This window comes from Phyllostomus discolor, chromosome 7 (assembly GCF_004126475.2).
Source record: "Phyllostomus discolor isolate MPI-MPIP mPhyDis1 chromosome 7, mPhyDis1.pri.v3, whole genome shotgun sequence".
NCBI lineage: Eukaryota > Metazoa > Chordata > Mammalia > Chiroptera > Phyllostomidae > Phyllostomus > Phyllostomus discolor.
This window is the reverse complement of record NC_040909.2, coordinates 129,099,103-129,124,716: the sequence shown is the minus strand read 5'-3', so window position 1 is coordinate 129,124,716 and position 25,614 is coordinate 129,099,103. Positions and strand designations below refer to the sequence as shown.

The following is a 25,614-nucleotide window of genomic DNA, read 5'->3' as shown; positions in this document are numbered from 1 at the left end:
GCGGGCACCTCCAGGACAGCACCTGTGCCTGCTCCTCCCTGAGGTGCCCACACACCCAGACGCCAAGTAGCTGGCATCTAGCAGGATGTATACAGCGTGGGCACACGGCTGTTGTTTCCCGGGACCCGAGGCCTCTGGGGTGGAGTCTCTGACCAGATTCCATTTGGGAGTTCAGAATTTGAACCTTGGCAGGTGGTACGAGGTGCTCCCCTGCGGTGGCTGGGGAGGGCGTGGGAGAGGGGGAGAAGAGAGAGGAACCCTTCCATTCTAGAGGAGGAGGTGCTGGGAAGCGGTTTCCAAGAGGCAGTGGACCGGTTTGTTGGCCCCGAGTTTCATTTTAACCAGGTTGTTCAGCGGAGACTTCACTGGCCTTCACTTCTGGATGGACTTGGATGTGCAAGCCCTGAATTCTCTTTCTTGCAATCAGAGCCTTATTTCTACCTAGGAAGCTCCTTAGCCACAACTGAGGGAAAAAAATTAATTATTAAAAAAAAAGTCTTTAAAAAGCTCTTTTTCACAGGCCTTAGAACCGAATAGTCTTTGACTATGACCTTAAAGGAATGTGAACACATCCATTCAGTAGATTAAAAATAAAAAGGCATAAAACTGCAGTCTGTGGATCTCTGGATGTGGCCATAGCTCATAAACTGGTTTCTTGCTCTCACAGGCCGGTTGGGGCTCCTTAGGTATTTTTGGTTGTGGTCCTGAGCATTCTTAGGGGAAGAGGGAGAACTTAGGAGCGTTTTGAGAAGTAAGTTCGGTGGTAAGTTTCCTTTACGAGCTGAGTTTCATGCTTTGAAAGACTGAAGGATAGTGTATTAATTTTTCTGATGATCTTACTCCAGCTGAGGCTTTGTAGGTAACAGGAGAAGAAGGAACGCAGCATAAGTTATCTCGGGCAGCCCGGAGCAGTTTTACGGAAAACTACCCGAGGCTTTCTTCACCCAGAGCCTGTGTGTGGCTATCAGAGGCGCGCTGACACCTCCACTCTGGTTTCCCGGAGCTTGGCGCCCCTTCGAGGCCCAGGACACGGTTGCCGACTTGTGAGAAACTTCATAAACTGAAGCACTTCTTAGCTGGCTTGCAGAGTGGATGGACCAGTAGCTGTATTTTCTCATGGTTTTTTTTTTTAAAGATTTTTATTTATTTATTTATTAGAGAGGGAAGGAAGAGAGAGAGAGAGAAACATCAATATGCGGTTGCTGGGGGCTGTGGCCTGCAACCCAGACATTTACCCTGACTGGGAATCAAACCTGCAACACTTTGGTTCGCAGCCCACGCTCAATCCACTGAGCTATGCCAGCCAGGGCCTTTTTTTTTTTTTCCTTAACATAATTCTCTGGTCTTTCCATTTTTAGAAAGTATGTTTTTTTTTTTGTTTCTTTTTTTTTAATAGACCATCTAGTATCTAGTGCCGACTTTTTATCTTTACAGAGCAAACTGAGTCTCAGCGAGGTGCAGTCACTTGTCCAAGGCCACCCAGCTCGTCAGGGGCCCGGGGGGATGCCCGTCTTAGCCCAGGGCTCTCAGCCCCAGGGTTCCCCCTGCAAACCGCATGGTGGGCCGGCTGCTCACACGAGTCCCGGTTTGACGGTGCAGGTGCTCCAGTAGGAAGGAACAGGGGCCGTGCCCACAGATCTCCACCCTGTGCTCCTGGTCAGTGTTCGTAAGGGTGTGTGTTTGCTTGACTGTTTACGTGGAGTCCTGGCTCACGTGGTTTCCCAGAGCAGCTTGCTCCTCCCATTCCAAGTTCTTTTTCTACGGAAGGTGTTCTTGTCTTCTCGTAGCGCTGTGTGTGGGTGGGCCGTTGCGTTTATATTCAAATCATGCGTTCTATTTGACATAAGCATATTTATCTGTAAGGATAACGAGGCTTTTTCATCTACATTGTGAATATATCTCCACCTGCGTGCCCGCACGTGGCAACACACACACACACACACACACACACACACAATGTGTTTTTGGATTCCCAAATGCTTAAAGCCTCCACGAGACTCTTATTTCTACCAGAAGACACTGCTGTGGAAATCTGCGGCATTCCCTGCTGTGTGTGCCAGGACCCAGGGACCCTGGTTGCCATGGAAACCGACATCCAGCCACGGGGTGGCACTTCCCTTTAGAGCCGCACTCGAGTGCGTTCCCCAGTTCGGTACAATGCTGCTGCTTCCCCCTTTGGAATAAGGAACGAGAGGGAAAGGTGAGGGATTACCCGTCTCAAGCATACCGTTTCTGCTCAGATAGCACGAGGCCCTTAACACGCACCCTTTCGTTGTGGTTGTCAGCGGTCGGCAGTATCGCTGCCCGAAGGCGGCCGAGGTGCCTGACGCAGCACAGAAGCAGGGTGGAGGGGGCAGTGGACATGGAGCTCTTGCCCTGCACTGCCCACCTGCAGTCTTGTCTTTGGGAACCGTGCGTGTGCAGGGCCGACACGGGCTGCATCCCCCTGATTTTCCGGTCGGGTCCTTCGGTCCGTCAGAAGGGCCTGACCGCCCACAGAGGACCTGCTGCTCCTTTGTGCCCACCAGCCTGCATTTCCTGCCCCTGCCCCTCTCCTCTCAGAGCCGGCTCTCAGAGCCTGGACAGCTCTGCCTGGAGTTTAGCCCGCGAGTCGCCATGGAAACGAGATCGCCGCCCGTGCCTGTTAAAAGGCAGATGCTGATTACGACGACGACAACGATGCTCCATTTGGATGATAGGAACTTGAAGCAAAGTGCAGGATGTGGTGCTTGTGCTGGAACCAAAGGAAATGCTGAGCCTTGTAAATGCGCCTCGACCTCCGGTGGCGCTGGCAGCCCTGCTGGGGACTGGCATGGGCGTGCTCACGGCGGGTCTGTGCACCGGTGTTTGCTTTTCCCAATGTGTTCCCACGAAGCTCGTGCTGGGAGTGTGTGTTATTTGGAAACGGAGGTACCCGGGAGCCTTTGCCTATCGCAGGTGGCAGGGATCTTAGCCTAGCCTTGGCCTTGAGGATTTGCTGAGGGCCCTCTCCCTGTCGGAGCACTCAGCCCGTCAGCTGCTTTGTCTGCTGGGGGACGGTGGTCGGAAGCTAGGGGAACCAGCGAGGCGACTTGAAGTGGCTTGGTTAAATGCCACACAGCCGCCCTGGCTGGCGGCTCAGTGGATTGAGCTGGGGCTGAGAACCAAAGTGTCACAGGTTCGATTCCCAGTCAGGGCACATGCCTGGGTTGCAGGCCATGACTCCCAGCAACCGCACATTGATGTCTCTCTCTCTCTCTCTCTCTCTCTTTCCCTCCCTTCCCTCTCTAAAAATAAATAAATAAAATCTTAAAAATGCCGCACAGCTGCGAAGCAGCAGAGCCTGGGTGCGTGTGAACGACCCCTCGGGCTCGCGCACATGCTTCCCGCCTCCGAGATCCCCTGCGTATGGAGGACCGCCTAGAATTGAGACCAGGGTTTCCCAGTCTCAGCACCGTTGACGTTTGGGGCTGGACACTTCTTTGTTGGGAGGGGCTGTCCTGGGCATTGCGGGGTGTTTAGCAACATCCCTGTTCTCTGCCCCAGTCCACTGTGAAAACCAGAAATGTCCCTAGATGTTGCCCAAGGAGAGGCAGATGGCCCTGGCTGAGGACCGCCAAGCTAGACTTTGGGGGCTGTCCTGTGGCAGACTAACGGAGCTGTGCCCCTGTCTTTTTCGAGGCTGTTGTGGACAACTTGGCTCAGCTAAGCTAGGTTTTAAGTCATTCGTAACTAAGTTACGACTTCAGAGATTTGGCCATCCACGCGCTGTTTCTGCTGAGTTTGTGTGTGTAACACTGGATGCAGGGTCCACGTCTCACCAAGCCGGACTGTTCCTGTTTCCCTCGAGGCTGTTTCCCGGTGTCGACATAGGCACAGCAGCTCCTTTCAGCAGGTCAAGTTGAGTAAGAACTTCGACGCAGCCCCAGAGGGGTGCACTTTTCATCACGGAGGAGCGGGCCTCCCTCCTGGAGAGGCGGAGCCTGGGCCTGGAGTCTGGGTCGGGAGGCGGAGCCCAGGCTCTGTGACCTGCAGGGACCCGTGCAGTCGGACCCACCTCAGCTTTGACATCTCGGAGATGATGGCTGGGTCTGCCACACCTGCTTTTCAGGGTGACCGTGGAGTTCAGACGAGGTCGTGGCTATGAAAACCCCCAACAGCTGTGACACAGGATGACAGGACCCGGGATCATGTGACTCCCCAGGTCCCTACGCACAGCAGACGTGTGGCTCGTCAGTGATTTCCAGGCACTGGTGTTTCCATCTGATTCCACCTTTGCTGGCCTGGCCCCTCCCACCTCCCTGTCCTCAGCTCCCGCCCACACTCCAGACCCACTCGTGTCACTGTCCACCCCCCCCCCCCCAAAGACTCTCTGTCCTCCTCTGACAGCCTTTGGCAACCACCCTGCAGCATTTCCTGTTGTACTCATCATCGGGCCCCTGGCCCCTCAAAAAAATAAAACTGTTGAACGAATGAAATGAACCTTTAACACCAATTTGTCTTTGTATATCTTTTCGATAGCTATATGACGAGAAAAGATACCTTGAAGGGAATTTCTGTGAAATGTTCCACTAGTACTTCAAGGGTTTCTACCTCCGTACCGATATGCACACAGAAGCGCCTCTTAAACCAAAGCTCATTCTGCGGTTTATCTGCTCATCTGGGTTATTCTTGGTTGACATTTTGGGCCAGTAATGGTGTTTGGGACCTGGTGGTGTCTGCCTGGCAAAGGGTTGTTGGATCTTTTAAACACATTTAATGGTGATCAAATGTATGCCTTTTCTTAGGATGTTCAGTTTTTTTATTGCTTACTGTCTCTTTTATGGAGGAGAGAGAAGATGTAACCGTCCTTTCAGAAATGAATGGTTTTAACCGGATTTCTTCCTTGAAATAATGGCTGCCCTGTTTTTGTCTTTTCTTTATGTTCACAAGTCACAAAATCTTGTTTTTCCCTGTTACTCTGTAATTTGTAAAAATTGTATTGCAGTTGGCTTGAGTAGAATTTACTTAAGCACAGTTGAGCCTTTATATTTTCCTTCTGGCATGGACAAAAGCGTCATCAATTATGAATATGAATCCCTTCTGCAGAACGACAAGATTGAACATGGCCACGTGCTAGCATCCCAGCTGTCCCATTCTGATGCTCAGCGAAGCCTTTTTGCAGATTGTGTTTAATGGCCATGGTATCAGAACCTAAAGAAAAGAAGCTAAGAAGAATGCAAAGTAGCTTACAGTTCATTATGCTGGAAAAACATAATGAAAGGGTTTTGTTTTCACTGTAGCCATTTCTGTCTGCCCTTGTGATGCATTTGTGGTCTCAGAGTTTTGGCCGTGGCTGCAAACCAAAGGATTATTTCTTCTCTGTCAGGGGTTCAGCTGTTGACAGAAACAAAACTCCAGCTGTTCGGACGATCATTCTTGAGCCTCCTAAGGCTTAGGCCGCCTTCTCGCTCTCCTGGGGACCAAAGTCCACCCTCGGTTTGGTGGCAGAGATGCGAGTGGTGTCAGTGGCCCCTGAGCCCTCGGGGGGCCCTGTCGCTGATTCGTTGTGGCCTCACCGTGTCCACGGGGTGCTTTCTGGTACTGTCCCTGCAGGGGGTGACCTGGGGTCTGGTTCCAAGGCCTTGAGGCTTTGCACCACCGTGTGCCCTTGTCTTTCTCCCCAGTGCGTCTGCTCGGCCACTGGAGGACCATCCCAAGACGCTGGTTTCCGTTGTTCTCGCTCGCCCTGCATCCTCTCCAGTTTGCCGCCACAGAGGCTGGCCCAGCGATGGCCGTTGGTTCCCCTGTGCTGGAACCTGGGAGGAAAAGGTCCCGCCTCTGGCCTCCGGCTGGGGTTTTCTGGTCTGGAGATGGGCCTGTGCCGTCGCGTTCCTTTGTAGGCTGCCCAAGAAGCCAGCCTCCGGCGGGGGGAGGGGGTTCCCTCCTGAGTGCAGAGCCCAAGGACCCAAGTGCGTGTGTGCGCGTGCTGGTATTTGGTAGTGCGTGTGCACTTCGAGAGATTTGGTTCCTGCTCACACTTCCTTGAGTGGAGATATTTACTGTCACTGTTCCCCTTCTGTCCTTAAATTCATTGAAGAAAATTTTGGACCATTTCCTTTTTGAACCAAGGGGATTTGGTGCAAGTACGTTGAGCTATTTTTCGCTTACTCTAAATGGCAGCAGTCCGGTGACATCGAGCACGGACACGTCGGTCTTCAGCCGCGTGGAAGTGAAACGGGACTAGATGGCCGAACGCGCTGTTGCCTCGCCGCCCGGAAAACGTCAGGACAGGAACCAGGATGCTCCGAAAAGGGCACAGGTTGGGGAAGGAGGCCTGGAATGACCTCTGGTCCGTGTTAGAAAGGCAACACAAAGCATTGATCTGTACTTCAAAGCCCATCCATTTTTGGTTTCTCCAGGAACATGTGATTTGGCTTCAGCCACCACTGCCCTCCCCGTGTTTTCTTTGTGTTTAGTGTAAATTTGGCTTGCCGTGCCATTTCACGTGACTCTGTGTGACCACGTGCTGTCTGCGTGCACACGCACCCCAAGGAAACGGTCCCTCCTGTGTCCTTGCCACTCTCTCCTTTGTTCCCGCCCTTGGACGTAGGGGCTACTGTTGCCGTCAGCTGCCCTGGGCCAGCCATGCAGTTAGCCACTGGCCCAGGCAGCCAACCCCCCTTCCTGACCCCAGGCTCCCTCCTACCTCACCAAGGCCAGACTGCCCACCGCAGCCTCCCCCCGCCCTCGCCCCTCTGCTATCGCCTTGTCCCCCAGGCGTGGAGGAGGCGGCAGCTGGGCCTCCCCATTCTCTGAGCCTCAGAAGCAAATGCGTGCCCCGGGGTGGGGCCTCTCCCGTCGTCTCGGTGCTGCTCCTGGAACCTGCGGAGGGATTACGTGCCCTGAGTGCAGACGCAGAATCGAAGGGTCGCCACCTTCGTTCTGGGTTCCAGCTGGGGTGCCCCTGATGCCCGTGCCCCCTCCAGGGAGCTGGCAGTCAGCAAATGGGGTGGAGCCCAGCGCGAGGGAGGCTGCTGGAGAAGGGAGTGGGCGCACCGGTGGGGACACAGCCCCCCCACCCTGCTCCCACCCTGCTCCCGCCCCACCTAATGGCCGCCCTGCAGAGATCAGTGCAGTGTGAGATGCAAACAAGGGGAAAGGGTTCTGGTGCGGATGCCGCCCTGTTGTTAGAGTCGAGAGACTGTGCAGTGTGCGCTGGTTCAGAACCTTGGATTTGAACTGAGTTCCCGGCCTGCACTTGACCTTTGGCAAGTCGCTCTAACCTCTGTGCCCCTCAGTTTCCTCCTCTGCAGAGCGGACTGGGTCATAGCACCCGTTGCAGGGTTGTGGGAAGAGCCTTTGGGAACGTGTGTTGAGGGCGTAGCCCTGTGCCTGATCCATAGTGGCTTTCAGACCTTAGCTATCCTGACGCATAAGGGGCGCTGCTGCGTGCCAGTCCACGTGACCGTGCCCGGCGCTGTGCTGTGTGCAGATGATAGTAATTAATCTGTGTGGGAAACGGTTCTGGGCGAGGCGGTGGTGATTTAAACTAAACAGCGGCCAGGTTCCCCCCGTCACTGAAACAGTTTGAAACATGGTGGGGATGGGCACATTTTCATTGTGGATATTTTAAACATTGACGAAACAGGCACATACTCCACCCCCCACCAACCAACCAAAACGGAGACCGATGTAAAAGCAAAACCTTTCATGCCTAAAATAGCTCCTTCGACATAAACTGCATGTGGGACCCTGTTTCTCTCTGCTGAGAGCTGACTGCTGGTGCTGAATGGTGATCAGTCATATGAGGTCATCTTTTTTTTTTCAAGCATGCCACCGCTCCCCTGTGGACTTCCTTGTTTTGACACATTTGTGTAAGGCGTCTAAAGTCCAGCTTTTCGCCTGGGAGAAGGTTGAGCATAATGTTTGTTTGTTTGTTTATTTTTGCTTCGAACGGACTGCTGGGATCTGCTCCACGAGGGGGAAGATCTTTCTCCTCCCGCTCTGCCACTTAATCCCCAGGGGGCCTGGAATAGCTGATTAACTCGCGGAAATGTGATTCGGGAGCTCCTTTCCGGGGATCTACAGAAGTCACCGCTCTGACCATGAGGGTCTCTGTGGCCTGGCTTAGCCTCCCTCCCTGGGAGTACAGACTGGGGTGTACTCAGTGCCCGGTGCCCCGCAGCCGGGGCCTGCAGCCGTGTGGGCAGGTGTGAGCGCCCCTTGCCGCCTCGGCTGTTTTGCGGAGGGGTGTGCCCTTCCTTCCAACTGTAGAAACGCTGCACCTGGCACCGGTGAGCGTCCTCCGACTCCTGCAACGCGCCATTGAACTTCTCCATCGAGAGTGCATTGCTGGTCAGGTCCTGGGTGTTCCTTCAAAGAGATGAATATAGTAGAAGATTGTAATAATATACTATTAGTGTAATAGATACAGTAAATACTATTAAAGCAGTAGAAGTGTTACACTGGATTCTGGGAGCTATGAGCCCTAATTGTGACATATAAATAACCTGTTGTGTTTTTTGTTGTTGTTGTTATAATCCCCTCCCCACCTTGACCATGGCTCAGCTTCCTTCTTCACCACTCTTAGCTGAGGGGGGAGGCAGGGCCTGACGGTCAGGGGCCCCTGAAGGTTTGCTACCTGGAGGAACAAGCCTTCTTCGGGCAATTCATCCCCGTCCCCACCTGGGCTGCCTGACTCTTGGCCTTGCCTGGTGCCCTGCCTCAACCCCTGATGCCTGAGCCAGAGAGTGAGTTGTCCTCCTTGGGGGAAGCCCTCCCCACCCATGTGGGGTCTGACCCGGCGGCAGAGAGGCTGCCATTTTTTTATCTACTTTTTAAAAAAAAGATTTTATTAATTTATTTTGAGAGAGGGAAGGGAGATAGAGAGAGAGAGAGAGAGAGAGAGAGAAACATCAATGTGCAGTTGCTGGAGGCCATGGCCGGCAACCCAGGCATGTGCCCTGACTGGGAATCGAACCTGCAATGCTTCAGTTCACAGCCCACGCTCAATCCACTGAGCTACGCCAGCCAGGGCTTTGAGAGGCTGCCGTTTTTAAAGACCCCTCCCCGGGGGCTGGTCTTGCCCACCTCATGCACTGCAAGCGGAAGCTGTGATGTGACTCGTGTTTTCTGCGCGTGTCCCAGGACCGAAGACACGTACAACTGCCCGACTTGCTGTTTCTCTCATCCTAGATACCGAAAAAACAAAAGTTCTGGAGAGGACAAGGAAGGCTTAAGTGCAAAGAATGTCTTGGCAGTGGTTAGAGGGCATTTTAATTAAATCCCAAACTGGGGTACGTGAGATTATTTCCCTCTCGGAGGGTCACCGTTAGGTTAAGTCCTGGTTAAACCCTGCACAAAGTGTTGCATGAATGTTCTCCCATCAGGGAGTTAGGCAGCTTTCCAAGCTCTTTGTCCTTGACCTTGTTGCAAATGTGTGGGGAGTTTTGAGGTTCTCACAGTCTGTACGTCTCCCATTGGCTTTCTCTGAAGTTTGTCTTGAGCCTGGATGTGGCGTCGATACTGTGTGTAGCCAACACACTCTAAGTATCTTCCTCAGTCAGTGGACGGGACCAGCCTCTTTGGGGAGGGCTTCTGAAGCAGGTTAGGCAAGGATTTTGGCCTGATAAGGCTACCTGTCCAGAATGGGAGAGAATGCATGCACTTGAACACCTGTCTCTCAAAGGAGAAAGGGTCCGTTTCTACGGAAGTTGGGATCTTCTTGAATCTTTATTATTGGTGGGCAAGGGATGAACCTGATCTTTCAAAGGACAAGGTTCATCGTGCAGAGGTCTGCTCTAAAAGCCAGTGGGTCATTCGTCAGACAGACCCTGTTGTCACACTGGTTAAACCGCTCACTGTAGCAGAAACAGAGAGAGCAGGAAATGGGAGGATTGACGGAGGGAGGGAGAGAGAACACCACCCAGGTAATTTGGCTTTAGAAGTGAAGGGTTTGGATCTGTCTCATCAGGCCCCTGAGGAATCAGTTTTTTAGCACATGAGAGAGCTAGACAGGGTTTAGATACGGCGTCTAAGGAGCTGGGCGGGTCACACGAATAAAAGAACGGGGTCAGGTGCCAGTGGAATAGCGTGTGCCCTGTCTGAAGCAGGTGGATGGTGCCCTGGCCAGTGTCTGTCTTGTTGGAAGGTGGACCTGGGGGTTTGGAGTTTTAGGAACAGTTCTCTGTGGTGGCATGTTCCGTGGTGATGGACATGTTCCACATCTGTGTTGTCCAGTGGCCGCTGAGCATTTGAAGTGTGTGGCTCGCATGACCGAGGAACCAAATGTCTGATTTTATTTTAATTGAGTTCATTTACGTTTAAACAGCCACCTGTGACCCATGGCTGCCATATTGGGCAGCCCAGGTGTAGATGCAGCCAGAATCCAGGCATTGTGTGAAATCTTCTCATTTTAGGAGTTTGCAGGTTACACTCGGTTCATGGACTTTCACTTTGTCTACCCAGACAACGATTCTGAGGAACCTTTAAAAAGTTCTGGCACTTTTGGGGCCTCGCTCCCGGAAGGGCTGATCTCATGCATGTGAATTGGGGCTCAGGCGCCAGGATTCTCTGAAGCTCCCAGGCTGGATCTGAGTGCGGCCACAGTCGGGAACCACAGCTCAGACCCTGAAGGCTGGAGGGCGACAGCGGAAGAGCCTTGAGGGGTTTCCAGTTCTCGGAAGCCGCTGCCGTGTGCGGTTAGTCAACGCTCAGATTCTGCATGTGTTCGGTGAGGATGGTGACCTCGACCTCTCGTTGCAAGGTTACACGAAACCTTCTGTTCAGTGACAGGAACGAGCTTGATGTGAGAGGTAGGAGCTAGGCCTGGCTTCCTCCCTTGCTAAAGACCTGGCCCTCACAAGCCAACCTCACCTTTGTGGGGGATGGAAAACTTTTTCCCGGTCCCCTTCCAGGTTCTCCAGCCAGGGTCTTCTCCCTGTGAGTCTGGACTGACAAGAGACAGAGTAACAAGAGCGAAGCATACACATTTATATGATACCAGGTATATATGACACAGGAGCTTTCCAAAGGAAAGTAAGAGCCTAAGAAATGATTCACACTGTTCAGCCTGAGCATTTCATGCCAGGCTCAGCCAGGAGCAGAAGGCCGTGCAGACGCGGGACAGGACCAGAGGGTTGAGCTGAGGGAGGTTACTGCGGGAGAGGTAGCAAGGCCCGTTCAGCAGGATCGCCCTCGCTTTGGAGGTAAGGATGCTCCTGTCCTCCTGGAGGGCACTTCCTACCCGAGGACCTTACTAGGTAGGACCCTCGTCAGGTGGAAAAGGGAGACCACAGAGTCCCTCCTGCACCTGCGGTTTCTCAAACGCCTTCAGTTTAAAATATTTCCATGTTAAAGGAGCGTATTTTGGGATGGTGTACTCGAATCCCCTTTACCACCTACGGGATTCAAACCTGGCCCGGGCAAACCTGTAAATGAGCACTTGCCCTGGACTGTGGATTTCCTAAGAACAGTCTCCACCAGGTGTGTTTTAAGTCTTCACGAGCTGTGGGTCTCCTGGGGTCACGCTCTAGGGCAGACACGGCAGGTGCACGACCGACACGCCATGTGGATCGGGTCTCAACGACCCCGACGCTGGCAGCAGGTTGGAGTCGCACTGAAAGTGGAGAAAGCGAAGGAAGACGGTGCCTTATAGTGTAAGGCACGTATGCGTGTTTTTAATGAAAAAAGCCAGCCAGCTGCCATGAGTCTGTAAGTCCTGTGACGGTGGATACCGGGTCTGCCTTCTTCCTTGTATCTCTGGGGCCCCCGGCACTTCAGGGGCTCTCCGAGCCTTTGTGGAATGAGAGGGTGGATGCCAGGCCCTGCACTCCGGTGTCGGGACCGTTTGAGAAAGATGTTGTTATGTCTGTCCTTACAGAGCATTTGGAGAGGTTGATGTGTTTTCCCAGGGTCCGAGAACTAAAGGGCAGAATGAGGGTTTTAAAGTCTGGAATTGTTCCTATGAGACCATGCGGCTGGCTTTACTGCCGTAATATGCACGTGAACCCCTGGCTGAAAATCCCCTCTAAAATGCGTGCAGTGGATCAAAGGGGGATCAGTGGGGATCATGGTTTAGGAAGCATTGGCCCCAATCCATCACCTCCATGCCGAAAAAGCTCTCAGGGATCAAAGACCTTGGAGGAAAACAATATATTTGGTCTGCTTTCTGTCCAGCGATGTGACCGGTGCTGAACGCACAGGAGGCATCTCGTGAGTACCCACCGCTTTGATTCAGAACATTTAAATAACTACTCTTTTTTTTTTAAGATTTTATTTATTTATTTTTAGAGGGAAGGGAGGGAGAAAGAGAGAGAGAGAGAAACATCAATGTGCAGCTGCTGGGGGCTGGGCCTGCAACCCAGGTATGTGGCCTGACTGGGAATCGAACCTGCGACACTTTGGTTTGCAGCTCACACTCAATCCACTGAGCTACGCCAGCCCGGGCTTAAATAACTACTCTTGTATTTCTCTTTCAAAGAGAAGGGAGTGGGACATTTAAGTTTTAGAGGTAAGCGGGCATGTTTTAAAATCTGTAGTCCCCTGCCAAGGAGTGATTACAGGAGTTTTTAAAACTTGCTTGGAATTCATATGATAGAGGTGGGTGCTTTCTGTCTGAACTATATACCGTTGTAACATTGCCCTTGCCTGGTTCAGTTCTTGCTCATACAACCCCCAAACCCCCCTCCCCCATAATCAAAAAGAAAGGAAAAACCCCCTGCATGCACTACACCCCCCCGCCCAGAGTTAGCACCAATAATTTGAAACACGGTTGTCAGCTGCAGCCTGTGTGCCAGACCCAGCCTGCTGCTGGCCCGGGAGCTAAGAATAGTTTTTTAAAGAGCTGAAAAAAATGAAGAGTAATATTTCATGACATGTAAAAGTTAATGTGAAATTCAAACTTGAGTCCATTTATTAAGTCTTATTGGAACGCAGCCATCCCGTTGTTCAGGTTGGGTCCACGGCTGGTTCTGTGCAAAGGCAGAGCTGAGTGGCTATAACAGGGCCCGAATGGCCTGCACAGCCTGGAATGTTTACTATGTAACAACCCTTTACGGAACACGTTCCTGGATCCCCGATGGGAGCAAAGTAGCGTGGGAGGAGGGAGTAGGGATGGGAAGGTAAGGTGGAAAGTACGTTTTCCCTCATGGTTTCTCTTACATTTCAAGAATGTTTTGCATGAATCTGTCTCGTAAAAAGTACGCTCCCACCCCCACCCCTGCCCTTTCTGATTTGTATATGCCTGAATCGACGGTCTCGATTGGGGGAGACTAAAGAAAAAACTGACAGCTGGTGATAACGGAAGCAGCCAGAGAAAAGGATGCTTCTCCACCCTGAGAACTGTTGGCATTTTGAATTGTCCACTTTTTCCTTGGGGTCACGTGGGGAGCCCACTGTGAGAACGCTCCTCTGGCCGACTCGTACGCCCACAGGAGGGGGTGCCTGTCCTGGCACAGCCGGGGGCCCCTGGGCTGGAGGCCCTTCCCAGAGGCGAGGCTGCATTTCACACTTGCAAGGAGCCTGTTGTGACTGGGTTCATTTTATACTGCACCCTTAGATTAAACAAGAGTTCAAGGAAACTGAGGCTTTCCTTTTCTGGACCACTTAAGACTCTCTAACACCTGCAGGGACTTGGGTCTCTTTGTTTCTCTTTGGGTCTTGGACAATGCCTGCGTCATGAAGACAGTATTAGCCTTTTTATTGCCAGAGTTGAGACCGGAGCATGTTGCTCTTCCATTGGGCCCGACCCGTACCATGGCGGTGGGCGGTCTGCGAGGTTGGCCGCCTTGCTTGAGGCTTGGAGTTGAACGAGTTACATGGAGAAGGGAGCCTGAACCAGAAAGAGGGGGGCGCGTTCTTCTTTTGCTCTCTCCTCAGCTCATCACTCTCTCCACACTCCTGGAGGTCTTTCCTGCAGAGAGAATTTTCTTACAGCCTTTACATTGTCCACATATGTCAGGGATAAATGTTGTGAAAGTTCTGTTACACGTTCTCAGTTATGACTGACTTTTAAAAATCACATCAGGGCCCTGGCTGTTGTGACTTAGTTTGTTGGACAGTTGACCTGTTCACCCAGAGGTCGTGGGTTCGATTCCTGGTTAGGGCACATAACTAGGTTGTGGGTTCATTGCCCAGTTGGGGTGTGAATGGGAAGCAACCAATTGATGTTTCTCCACTCTCTCTGCCTCTCAAATCAATAACACATTTACAAAATAAATAAATAAATAAGTAAATAAAAGTCACGTTAGGAATAAACACCTTCTCAGTCCTTTCTTCACAAAGTCTTCGTTGTCTGACATGGCCTTGGAACTTCTTGGCCAGTTTTCTTGATTGGAAGAAATAGGGGGGATTTGAATCTGATGAGTTCATGAAGGAAGCAGCGTATCATTCCTGTGATCGTGATCTACCTCACGTACTTGTTAGAATCAAATGTAAAAAAGTCCTCCAGGAGCCATAACCTGCTGCACGGATGTTCATCACAGCACCGTGCACAGTAGCCCAGCGGTGGGAACAGCCCAGGGCCCAGCACCGGGCGGAGGAGTGGACAGGCTGTGGTCTCGGCACACGATGGAATGTTAGTCGTCATAAAAAAGAGTGACGTCCTGGTACCCGCTACCACTCGGATGGACCACAGACATTGTGCTCCATGAAAGTCAGGCACAAACTGGTATCGCATGACTGTGGTTACTTGAAACGTTCAGAATCGGTAAATCTACAGAGATGAGAAGCAGATCTGTGGTTGCTAGGGGCTGCTGGGAGTGGGGGATGGGGACTGTGCGTGCTTAGTGGCTGGCCGTGGGAGTTTGGGGGCGATGGAAATGTTTTAGGACTAGATAGAGCATTGTAAGTATATGAAATGCTCGCTTTAAAATGGTTAATTGTGTTTTGTGTCAATGAAGATACACACCTGCACTTACACACACACACACACACACACACACACACACACACAGCCTGCCTCAGTGCTACCGTATGTGGTGCGCTTGCCAGTTTTCCAGGAGTCGCCAGCTCTTGATGTGCTTGGTTTCCAGCCTGAAACGGATGGAGAACTGAACCCCCCTTGACACACCGGGAGCCCGAGGCTCAGGGGCAACGGAGCTTGCTCAAGGTCACGTCATTAGGAAGCGGCAGTTCTAAGACTGGCTCCTGGGTTTTTCTGGCTCTCATACATCTTCATTATTCCCATATGCCGTCTGTTGGCATGGCGACAGGAGAAGCTGACAGATTGGATAGACGAGTGAAGGATCAGTATTCCTCTAGGAACCCCAGGTCTGCCAATCTCCATAAAAGGCAGAGTTTCTTGAGAGCACCCACCAAGGGCTCGGTCTTCGCTCTGGTTCTCACTGGCTGTGTATTTTTGGCCTGGCCATTTCTCTGTCTCTCCGAGCTTGTTTTCAGTCTTTTAAAATAGAAATAATAAGGATGATAAGAGGACCCTTAAGATTTTTAATACCATGCGCAGCGCCTAGGAGAGGTTCAATAACTATAATTTATGATATGCCTGTCCCTTACACATTTTGGTTCGTTAACTTTCTTGGGAAGGTGTGGGGGAAAGTGGGTGCCTCCGGAGATACAGTTGCCTAATGAGATGCAGCGCGGGAGCCCCAGTCTGCCTGAAGCTGTGATCTGGATGGAATCCTTGGCATCCTCCCTCCTTCTCTGTTGACGAGGATGAGCCCTCCCGTGTCCGAGCGGCTGGAACAGCTCTCTCCGTGGTTGACAGGGACCAGACTGAGAAGGCTTCCCTGCTTTACCAGCATTCGACCTTGTGCTGTTTTCAGGTGGATCTGGAGTCTGGTTCCGTGAAATGTGGCAGTGTTTGTGACACGCGCTATGGCTTTCAAAAAGAGAAGACTCGGAGCTTTCAGCTGCTTGACACGGCCTCGGCCTCACTTCACGCCACCCTCACGGGAGGCTACAGAAACACGCTGCCCCGGATCCGGGTCTCCTGATCTTCCCGGGGCAACACAGACGGATGCGGCCCATCTGGGCTGCTTCAGGCAGACGGGAGTGAGGTCATGGTGCCTGAAATAGCACAGGGGGTGGACGGCTCAGGCCAGCCCTTCCTCTCCACTCTCCCTCGGGGGCGTTCGCATGGGGTTTCAGGATCTCGGCCTGGTGCTGGGCTCATTCGGCATGCCCATGTCTGGGTCACGCGTGTGCTCCTGACCGGTCACACGCGTGACGCCGGGAGAGCATCTCTCCGAGAGAGGAGCATGCACTGTGGAAATGTGTGGTCCCTTCTTTGGCTGAGCATTTCATTTTACGTGGCTTTCCTCGTCTCCACTGTGCTTTACGACGTATCTCGGTGTTCCTTTAAAACACAGTGCGCTTTATAACCTAACGCACCAGTCCAGTGCAGAACATACACAGTAACTTCGTTTTCCAGCTCGGGAAGACCCTGAAGGAAGCCCTGACTGCTTTGTGCTTGGGCCAAGTGCTTGGATTTGGTTCTCGAGGTGTACCTCCCCCACCTCCCGGGGAAAGGAAGGACAGCTTGATTCTCTGTCCTCGGTGATAGATGAGAGGCCACACTTCTCCGTGGTGCCCTTCTCCCTGCTCCATGTGATACGTGGACAAACTTAATATTAATGGGTTCGTGCTGTCTTTGTGCCCCTTGGAGTCTGGATGCATCTTAACTGTTTCACTCCACACGTGCTCAGAAGCGCATCCTTAAGCAGCATTCCTTGAGAAAATTAGGCAGCGTGTATTTCAGTTGACGTTCCTAGAGGTACTGTGTGGATGTGGCTGCCTGCTTTCCTTAAAACTCCTACAGGTTAGTGCTGACTGTGCGTGCAGGCATACGCCCTTGGTGTGCGCTGAGCTTCTGTTTGCCTTATTGTTGTCGTATGTAAATATTACCGATCATGGCGTGTTTATGATGGAGGATCTGATCTCTTCTTCCTAAGCGATGTTTACAGAGGATGTGGATATAGATCACGGCAGGCATTTCTTGGGGCAGGATGCTGTGTTTTTCATGCAGGTGGTGGTCGTAGGAGAGACGTCTGGTGTTTGTCCTCCGAGAGCTGCTGTCCAGGTGAGGTCAGGTGTCCACAGCCACAGCTGCCCAGACTTGTGCCTGGGAGTCCTTGAACAGACTGGCTCCTCTCACGAAGCCTTCTCTAGTTTGAGCCACCCCGTGGAGATGGGGATGTCTTAGAATATTCTGCCTCTACTTTGGTCATCTTCTGAAAGCTACCCTTCCTCTATGGCGACTCCGGGTGGAGTTGCAGAAGAGAAGCAGCCAGCGAGGGCAGAGTAGGGAAGGAAGACTTCGTGAAAGAAATGTGAGTTCTCTGGCCCTGGGGGGCTGAGTGGGTTTGGGTGGAAAGAGCGGGGACAGCCTCACCAGAAGAAGGACAATCTCTGAGGGTAGTGGCCAGCTTGACACCAGGGAGAGACATGTGCACACTCGACTCTGGAAAGGGGACTAGGTGGGTCGGAAACAAGGAGAGAAGACAGGCTGGCCCAGGTCAGAGAGGCAAGGCTCTGATTCTGGAGGGGCCTCGGGAGGGGTTTTGAGCCCAGAAGTGCTGTGGGGAGAGAAGTACGCGTCTAAGGAAGACGAACCTGGCACCATGGGCTTGTCGGAGCGTTCAGAAGGACCGGTGGTCGCAGCCATTCCGACTTGGACAAGTTTAGCAGCACTGGGGGCGTGGAGGTACTTTGGAGAAGAAGCAGAGAAAAACGCCCATAGGCAAGCGGTCCAGCAGACCTGATCTGAGCTGGTCTCGATGGAAAATGAAGGGTGCCGTGTCCGGTGCTGACTGCGGCTGCTATGTGTGTTCTTCCGGCGCACCCAGCACTCGTGGGTTCCCGTTCCAGGCCACGTTAAGGAGCTGAGCTGAGATCTGCAGAAGGAGAAGAGCCCCAGAGGCTCCTCCTTTCACCTACACTCTGGAGTTTTCTTCGCTGACCACTGTGGAGGTGGGATGAATTGGTTTCTCAGTAATTAAGAGCGAGGGGTTCTTTTTACTGCTTGTCCTTAAGCTCGGATGCTCACCGCTCCGACACAGCCACCCAAGTGAGAGGATGTGGTACAGCTCCTCGCGGGCCCCAGGGCACCACACAAACGGTGGTTATCATGAGCCCACTTCCTTATTTTTATCCTCTCACGAGATCAATTCTAAGTGCATCAGGATTGCTAAGCTCCTCTGTCCACTTGCATTTAAAGTGGTAGCTCCTTGCTGATTTCTGAGACTCCTCTGCAGGTAGAACTTGATCCTAAGTCCCTGACCATGGCCTGCAGTGCTGCATGGGGAGCCCCTGCCTGACCTCTAACCCCCTCCACCCCCACTTGTCTGTCCCCCCTAGCTTGTTAAGCTCAGCAGTGCAGGCACATTTCTTTCCATCCCGTGATCACTGACTCTGCCTGCAGTTCCCCCTGCCCGGAGTGTTCTTCCCAGACTTCCGTGTGGTTCCAGCTCACACGTAACCTCGGAAAGGCCTTCTCTGACTGTACTTTCCCCCAGGTGAAGTACCCGCATCCTCCTTCCTGTGTCTCCCCCGTTCCCTCTCCCTGCTGATGCCTTGTTTTGTGGCCCTTGGAATTATATGACATTCTTACTCGTTTGTGTGACTTCTTTTATCTGTTCCCTTTCCACGAACATGTACTCTCCCTGAGGGCAGAACTCGATGTACCTCCGCATCCACAGTACCTGGCACTCAGTAGAGATCTGTTGAGTGAATGACTAAGAATTTTCAATGAATGCATGTAAAAACAGCCCCTGCTGCAGACACACCCTTCTGTGGCGATGATAGTTGGATACTATTAGTAGAGCAAGAGCGAGATGCTTGTACCATCTGCCTTTCTGTAGCGTAGGGAGACTCTGATGTTGTAACTATCCATTTTCTTTTACCAGGACTAAACCAAGGAGAACAAATATTAACTTTGCTCAGTTGAGTGGAACCAACAGATTTTGGCACCTAAGCTAGTCGCATAAAGGTTATTGCCTTGTATCTCTGAACATGTGTAAATAGAAATGCCGAACATTAGTAAAATCAAACAAAAATGTGTGGCTCATTGTCTCTGACTCATTTATGATGGGGCCTTTTGCAGTACTGTGGCATCCTCTAAAACAAACAGAACGTAAATAAAGCTGCCTTGAATGTGTTCCCCGGCCAGCTCTTTTTTCTCCCTAGTCCGGGAAATCTGGGCTTGATCTAAAGGAACTGTTTTTCCATTTAGGCTGTCTAGCCTTAACAGCGTCTATATTTCAAGTTGGAAGCAAGCTGTATTGTAGAAGCCGGCCTGTGTGGTTATCTCAGCTTCTGCAAACATTGGGAGCCCAGTGTGTTTTATTCACCCCGTGGCTAGCGCCGTTCGTCGTAATGTCTCAGTGTAATATGACGGTGACGCCTACGCAGCTCTCGGGCTGTGTGCTCTACTAATTGTTTGTTTAATTAGAAAATGAGCAAGTATTTATAGGGAAAAGAGAATCTAAAACTGTGAGGATGAAACCTTTCTTAATCATACCGTGTTATCACGATCTCTAAAGCTTACCCTTGGGGAGCGTGTAGGTGGTAGGGGTCTTATTTGGCTGCTGGTGTTTCCTGAGAGATTCATTTTTTTTTTTTGGCTCAGCATTTCAAGTGGAACGAAATAAAATCCAGCTGCAGCAAACTCTCTTTGCAACTGGGGTTTAAAAGGCAGAGGCAAGAACAATGCCTGTCTAAACCGTGAGGCTTATGTTCGCTCAGCAGCCCTGAACAGTGACACTCAGCTCATCGGGGAAGGCACAGAGCTCTACGGGAAAGGGCCCGCGTGCACCAAAAGGTGTTTCTTTTTATGTCGCAGGAGCACAGGGAGTCAGACCTTGATGATGCAGGATTGGCTAGGTGAAAGCTCGTGTCAGGTGCGACCCTCCAGCGACAGCTCAGAATGGAATTGGAGTTCTGGGGACAGGAGTTATTTTCAGCAGGGCAGTCAGCTTTGAATCGTCGACCAAACACAAGTGCGATTTTGATTTCAACTGAACTGCTTTAGGCATCTTTACATTTCGGTGTTCCGGCTACATGCAGAGGGATTGATTGATTTTTCCCCCCTTATCATCAAATCCCACATGCTACGGAAAAGTGTTAGGATGTACGTGAAGCTGACCTTGCAGGCCTGTTTGCCGTCCTGAAGCAAGATGGAAGCTTTTAGCTGGCCGTGAGCACACAGAGAGTGGGATCTGCTGGCAGACTCCCCGGGGCAGGAGAGAAAAGGGGAGGCTTTCGGATAGAGGAGAGATGGAGTGAATGCCTGCTGTCTCTGGGACTGAGGTGTGGCCGCCCAGCTCTGTGTCTCTCGGATCAAGCCGGTCTGGCGACACCTCCCGTCTGCAGCGGAAGACATTCGCAGGTTTAAGACCAGAATAAAACATGCCCGACAAGGCGTGGCACTCGGAACTGGCGCACCTGTAAGAAAACACGAGTGGGGAGAGTACAGACGCTCCTCAGACCACTCGGCAGCTTTGTGGGCGCCACCGGGTGCCCAGCCTGCCGCCGTCTCGTCCGTGGGGCCAGCCAGCAGAGGCAGGAGAAAGCCTTGGCCACTTGGGACCGCAGTTGTGCAGCGCAGCAGCAAAGCGCATGCTAGTAATTACGGGACCTCCTCAAGGCTCAGTTTCCTCACCGGTCTGAAACGAGGCCACACCTGCCTGGCAGGGTCATTATTTTTGGATGGTGGTAAAATATCTACAACATAAAACGGGCCATTCTCACCGTTGTTCAGTGTACAGGTCAGCGACGTTAAGTGCATTCACACTGTTGCACACCCCTCGCCGCCATCCATCCCGACGTACCGCCTGTCCACACGGAAACTCTGCCCGTTACAGGCGGTGGGGATGGAGACAAGGAACGCAGGTGCCCAGCGGTGAGAGTGAGTGAGCGAACTCAGGATGGGGTTTTCTGAGCTGAGGTCTGTAGTGACAGGAAGAGGGAGGAAGGCAATGTTCATTGAATACATTGAGAGGAAATGTCGAATTAACCACGGAACAGATTGTTGAACTGAGCAAAGGCATCTTTAAAGGATCCCGGAGAGGAACGTCTCAGGCGCGGCAGGACTAATTTTGGTGTTCCGGTGTTGGAAGGTGCACTGCTCCTCGGATACGCACACGTCCGTGTGATGTGAGTGCCGCCGGAAGGCCCCCGGCAGATCACCTGCTGCACGCGTTTGCGTGAGGGCGAGTTATCTGTTCTCCCCATGCTCGGTGTTCATAAAAGTGCATCATTTCCTCACACCCAAGATGCTGTGAATTAAGCAGCAACTTTAATTTTTTATACCACTAAGGAAAAAAAATCCTGCCAGGGAAACCATGATGTGCTTTTCAGAGATGTTAAAATATGGGGAGAAAGCCCTGGCCACGCGTGGCTCAGTTGGTTGGAGCATTATCTCGTATACCGAAAGGTTGGGGGTTCAAGTCCCAGTCAGGGCACATACCTAGGTTGCAGGTTTGATCCCCAGTTGGGGCGCGTATGGGAGGCACCCAGTCCATATTTCTCTCTTACATTGATGTTTCTCTCTATCTCTCTTTTCCTCCCTCTCTCAAATCAATAAACATTAAAAATTTTTAAAAACGTGGGGCAAAAAAAGATTGGCCATAGAACTGAGTCTAGGATTGGTGTTCGAATCAGTGAAATGTGGCCACCCCTTCACAGGCTCCTCGTGACAGTGCCGGACACGCCGTGATTGCTCAGTACATGTTCATGATGGGGGTGCTGGCACGGTGGTGTTTAGACAGGGAAGGAAACAGGCCCGGAGGCTGCGAGGACTAATGACTTGATGTAAGCCAAAGCCAGGGGAAAGAGCTCTGTCTGCAGATTGTGCAGATTTAGGCTGCCTGGCTGGCTGGCTGGCTCTCCTGACGAGGGAGACCCCCTCGTTGCCCGTAATTCCATGTTACTGCGGGCTTGAGAGTGTGTGTGTGCTTTTAGGAATGAGACAAGCCGGTGGTCATCCAGACCCCGGGGGAAAGACAGGGCTCAATTTCAGAGCGTGGCCTCTAATCTCGCCTACCACCGAACTCTGATCTGCACACTCCCGGCCATTAGAGAGCCGTTTTGTAACTGTAAATGGTTGGGTTCAGACGAGAAGGCCCGGGTGCTACCAAATTAAAGGCCGGGGGAAGCTGCCTGGAGAACCGGGCCCCCGGCGTTTGTGGCGGAAGAGTCTTTGTCTGCAGACAGGCCTTGCTGGAAGCGGGGGGCACGCCTGTGTCTCAGGAGACGTTAATTAGAGCCGTGGACTTGGCTGCCCCATGATGACAGGTTGAAGTCAGGCCTGTGGTTCTACGTCCTGAGACCACTCCTGGGAACAGCCTAGCCAAACTGCGGGTGGCACCCCGAGGACTTCGCAGGGTGTGGCCCTGCAGGTCCTGACCTCTGGCTGCCAGTGCCTCACCTGTACTGCACCTGCTCGTCACACTCAGGTGCCTGTGGTTTCTTCCCCCGGACCCGGGCCCAGGGTTACTTCTGTGCTCGGCTCACGGTCTCTTCTTTGCAAACACCACTGGGCCATCGTCAGCTCATCCCTGCTTGCCGAGAAGGCCTTCCGTGACCTTGCCCATGCTCTGTGTTCCCGTGATGCCCCAGCTTATCTCTGTCGTCGTGTTTCCTAATACAATGTTCTGTGTGGTGTGTCCTTGCCCTCCTTGAAGAGGGAGACTGCATCTCACGTATCTTTGCATCTAATGGGCAGTAGGCTGTTTACAAAGGGGCACTGGGATGTGTGAAGGCAAAATAGCAAAAGGTAATGATGCTCTGAGGGTCCTTGGAGGAGGAGGGAGAGGAAGAAGACAGCCTTTGTGTGGAGGTGAAGAATGGGTCACACAGGCTGGGAACCCGGAAAGGCGAAGAATTCACAGATTGCTGCATCCAGGAGTGCGGGGAAAGGGGAGGGGGGCAGTCCTACTCTTCACTTTGATGGGGGCGTGGATCCGGCAGGTGGGTGATTTGGGGCTGACTGTGCCCACGTGAGCCTGGGTTTCCTACTGGCCTCTGAGTCCCCTGCCCTGCTCTCCGGGGCTTTGGGGAGGAGGTGATGGTCCAATAAGCATCGGACACTGCAGGTTTCCCTTCCTTCCAAGGGACAAGTATCCTTGGCTTTACGTGTAGCCTTTTGTCAAGGCCTTCGTGGGAAGCCTCCTTGAGCAGAGGGCACCTGAGGCTATGGGTTTCTCAAGAGACACGAGTGGTGTTCACTTGGTGTGAAGTTTCACCAAGTGGTTTACGGAAAAACTCACAGCTCAGTGTGCTGCTCCTGGAAGGGCATTTCTGGCTGTGCGACAGGTGCTGCTGCTTGTCTGCAGAGACCAGTTTACAGGTCAGCATAGGACACCTGTTTCTGAGCCATCCCGCAACCCCTGACGCAGTGGCCCTGAGTGGGGGTGTCCGGGTGGGGGCATGGTCCCCGCACCCGGGCTGTCGTCGGGCTAAAGAAGAGCACCGCCCCCTGGATCAGAAATGGCTCACGGCCACATCTCTGCATCACTCGGACCCTTAGGGAGTTGCCCTTAATCTCTGCCGACTTTATCTCACTGCACAGTGCTGCACGCTGGAGGCGGGGAGGGAAGTATTCATGCTTACAAATAAAAATTACCTGCTTCTCTTCTCTCCATCCGCCACCCCTCAATAGTTGTGATTATAACAACAGTTTCATTTTACTGTCTGCAGAAGATACTCTTAGCGGTGTGCCAGGATCACCTGAGAGCTCTTGGAAAGGTGCGAGTACTGGGCCCTATAATCAGAGGTGATTCAGAAGGTCTGGGGCGGGGGCTGGCTTCTGAGCACTTTAGAAAGGCTCTCTGTCTCCAGGTCCTTGGGATGGGCACTCGTGATCGAGAGCCACTGCATTAGGTGGAAAAGCTTCTTGGTGACACAGACTGAATTCCGTGTTTCTCGTTGTGCCCTGCTGTACCTGGCCTATAGTACGTGTTATCGTTCATTCAGAAATATTTGCTGAACCCTGGTCCGGGGAGGAAGCCCTGCACCCCTCACCTGGGCTGGGAAGGCTCTGGTTTGTGTTCTGTCCCAGGGGAGTTTGTACCTGTGGCTTTGCAGGGACCCCACTGCCTGACCATTGGCCGGCCCGGTTTTCATGCGTGATGGCCACACGCATATCCCCAGCTGCCAGACTCCTTCTGGATTAGCCTGAGACCGTCAGAGCTGCAGTTTGCGCTTTGTCTCGGTTCTGTACTAATCAGCCTGTGCAGGCGTGGACTGTTCGCAAATATCCATCTGTTTCCAGGACAGAAAGGAAGGAAATAAAGTGACATCTATGTAGTTTTGAAGTTGTTTTTGGGTAGTGGGTTTTATGGGTGATGTTTTCCTAGGCTTTTTTTTTTTTTACTTTCCTGTATTACTCTTCATTTTGGGGAAAGCTGATCATCTTTAAGTTTTAAAACATAGATATGTTAGTGAGTTTTTCTGACTGAAACTCTTTCCTCCAAGGATGAAGCTTCTGAGTGATAAACTTTCTAATGACCAAACTCGGCCGCCCGCTGTCTGGCACCTGGCCTCGTTGCTTGGACGCTGGGTCTGGGTTTTACTTTTCACTCGCTGTTCTCCCCCTGTCTGCCTTTGCGTCTGTAGATTGCAAATGGCCTCGGGATCCAGAGGTGACTACATTCAGAGGGTAGAGTGTGTGATCCAAATTAATTGTGTGTGCACGTGTGTGTGCATGTATGTGCGTGAGTTCAGCTCCTCCTTTATTTATTATTTATTTTTAGAGAGGGAAGGGAGGGAGAAAGAGAGAGGGAGAGAAACATCAATGTGTGGTTGCTGGGGGCCGTGGCCTGCAACCCAGCCATGTGCCCTGACTGGGAATTGAACCTGCAATGCTTTGGTTTGCAGCCCTCACTCAATCCACTGAGCTACGCCAGCCAGGGCAGTTCAGCTCCTCCTGTAAGGCATCCTTTTGCCCTAGGTGAGAGGAGAACTCAGAAACAAGCTTCTTGACGGGGCAGAACCAGCATCCCACCGTGGGGAGAACCCAGGAAGAAGAGCTACGTGGAAGAGCTCGGGGATTTCCAGTACTGAGCGAGCACAAACCTGCACCACGCAGAAACTCAGAACCATTCGTATTGTATGTACTCAGTACATACTTCATAGAAATACCGACTGCTTGCATTTCCTCACTCAGCCAGAGCCTCGCTGTTAGTTTTCAGTGGGAGGCATCTCAGCTCAGGAAGTGGGAGGGGGTGGAGCCCCAGCCCAGGAAGTTCATTTTATTCGGAGGAGTGGGTGGTGAGCCGTGCCGCTGCCAGGGAGGCTGTGCTGATTGATGGCCTCGATCTTCCCCCCTTGCCCCGCCGTTTGAGGATGTGTGTGTGCGCTTCTTTCTAAAGACCAAAATACACCTTCTAATTATAAACTAGTATCATCGGTTTCTTGCCCCGTCCTGTTGACTTTCTTTTGGTTAAAATGCTGCTCTGTTCTGGGGCTCATGTTTCTGTGGGGCAACCTATTCCAAATCCCTCAAATGACTGTTTGTGCTTTTTTTGAAACCTAACTCTAGGCTGGTATGTGGCTTTTCACCCACAACTGAGCTCAGAGCCAGAGCAGGGCTTTTCAGAATTCTTTTCCGGAATGTACATGTGTAGACTGCAGTCCACATAGACTTGAAGCCCATGGATGTCGTTGGGAACCGCTGTGTGGTGTTGAGAGCTACCT

At 52.1% G+C, this 25,614-nt stretch overlaps 1 protein-coding gene and 1 long non-coding RNA gene across 14 annotated transcripts in view; both read left to right on the top strand.

The window, feature by feature from the left end:
- The window catches only part of MTSS1 (MTSS I-BAR domain containing 1), a 133,435-nt gene that overhangs the window by 33,074 nt on the left and 74,747 nt on the right, over positions 1-25,614 (top strand). The window lies entirely within an intron of this gene.
- Positions 9,008-17,617, top strand: LOC118501784. The gene is made up of 3 exons (XR_004904440.1): positions 9,008-9,479; positions 11,819-11,820; positions 17,605-17,617. It is a non-coding gene; the product is annotated as an uncharacterized LOC118501784 (long non-coding RNA).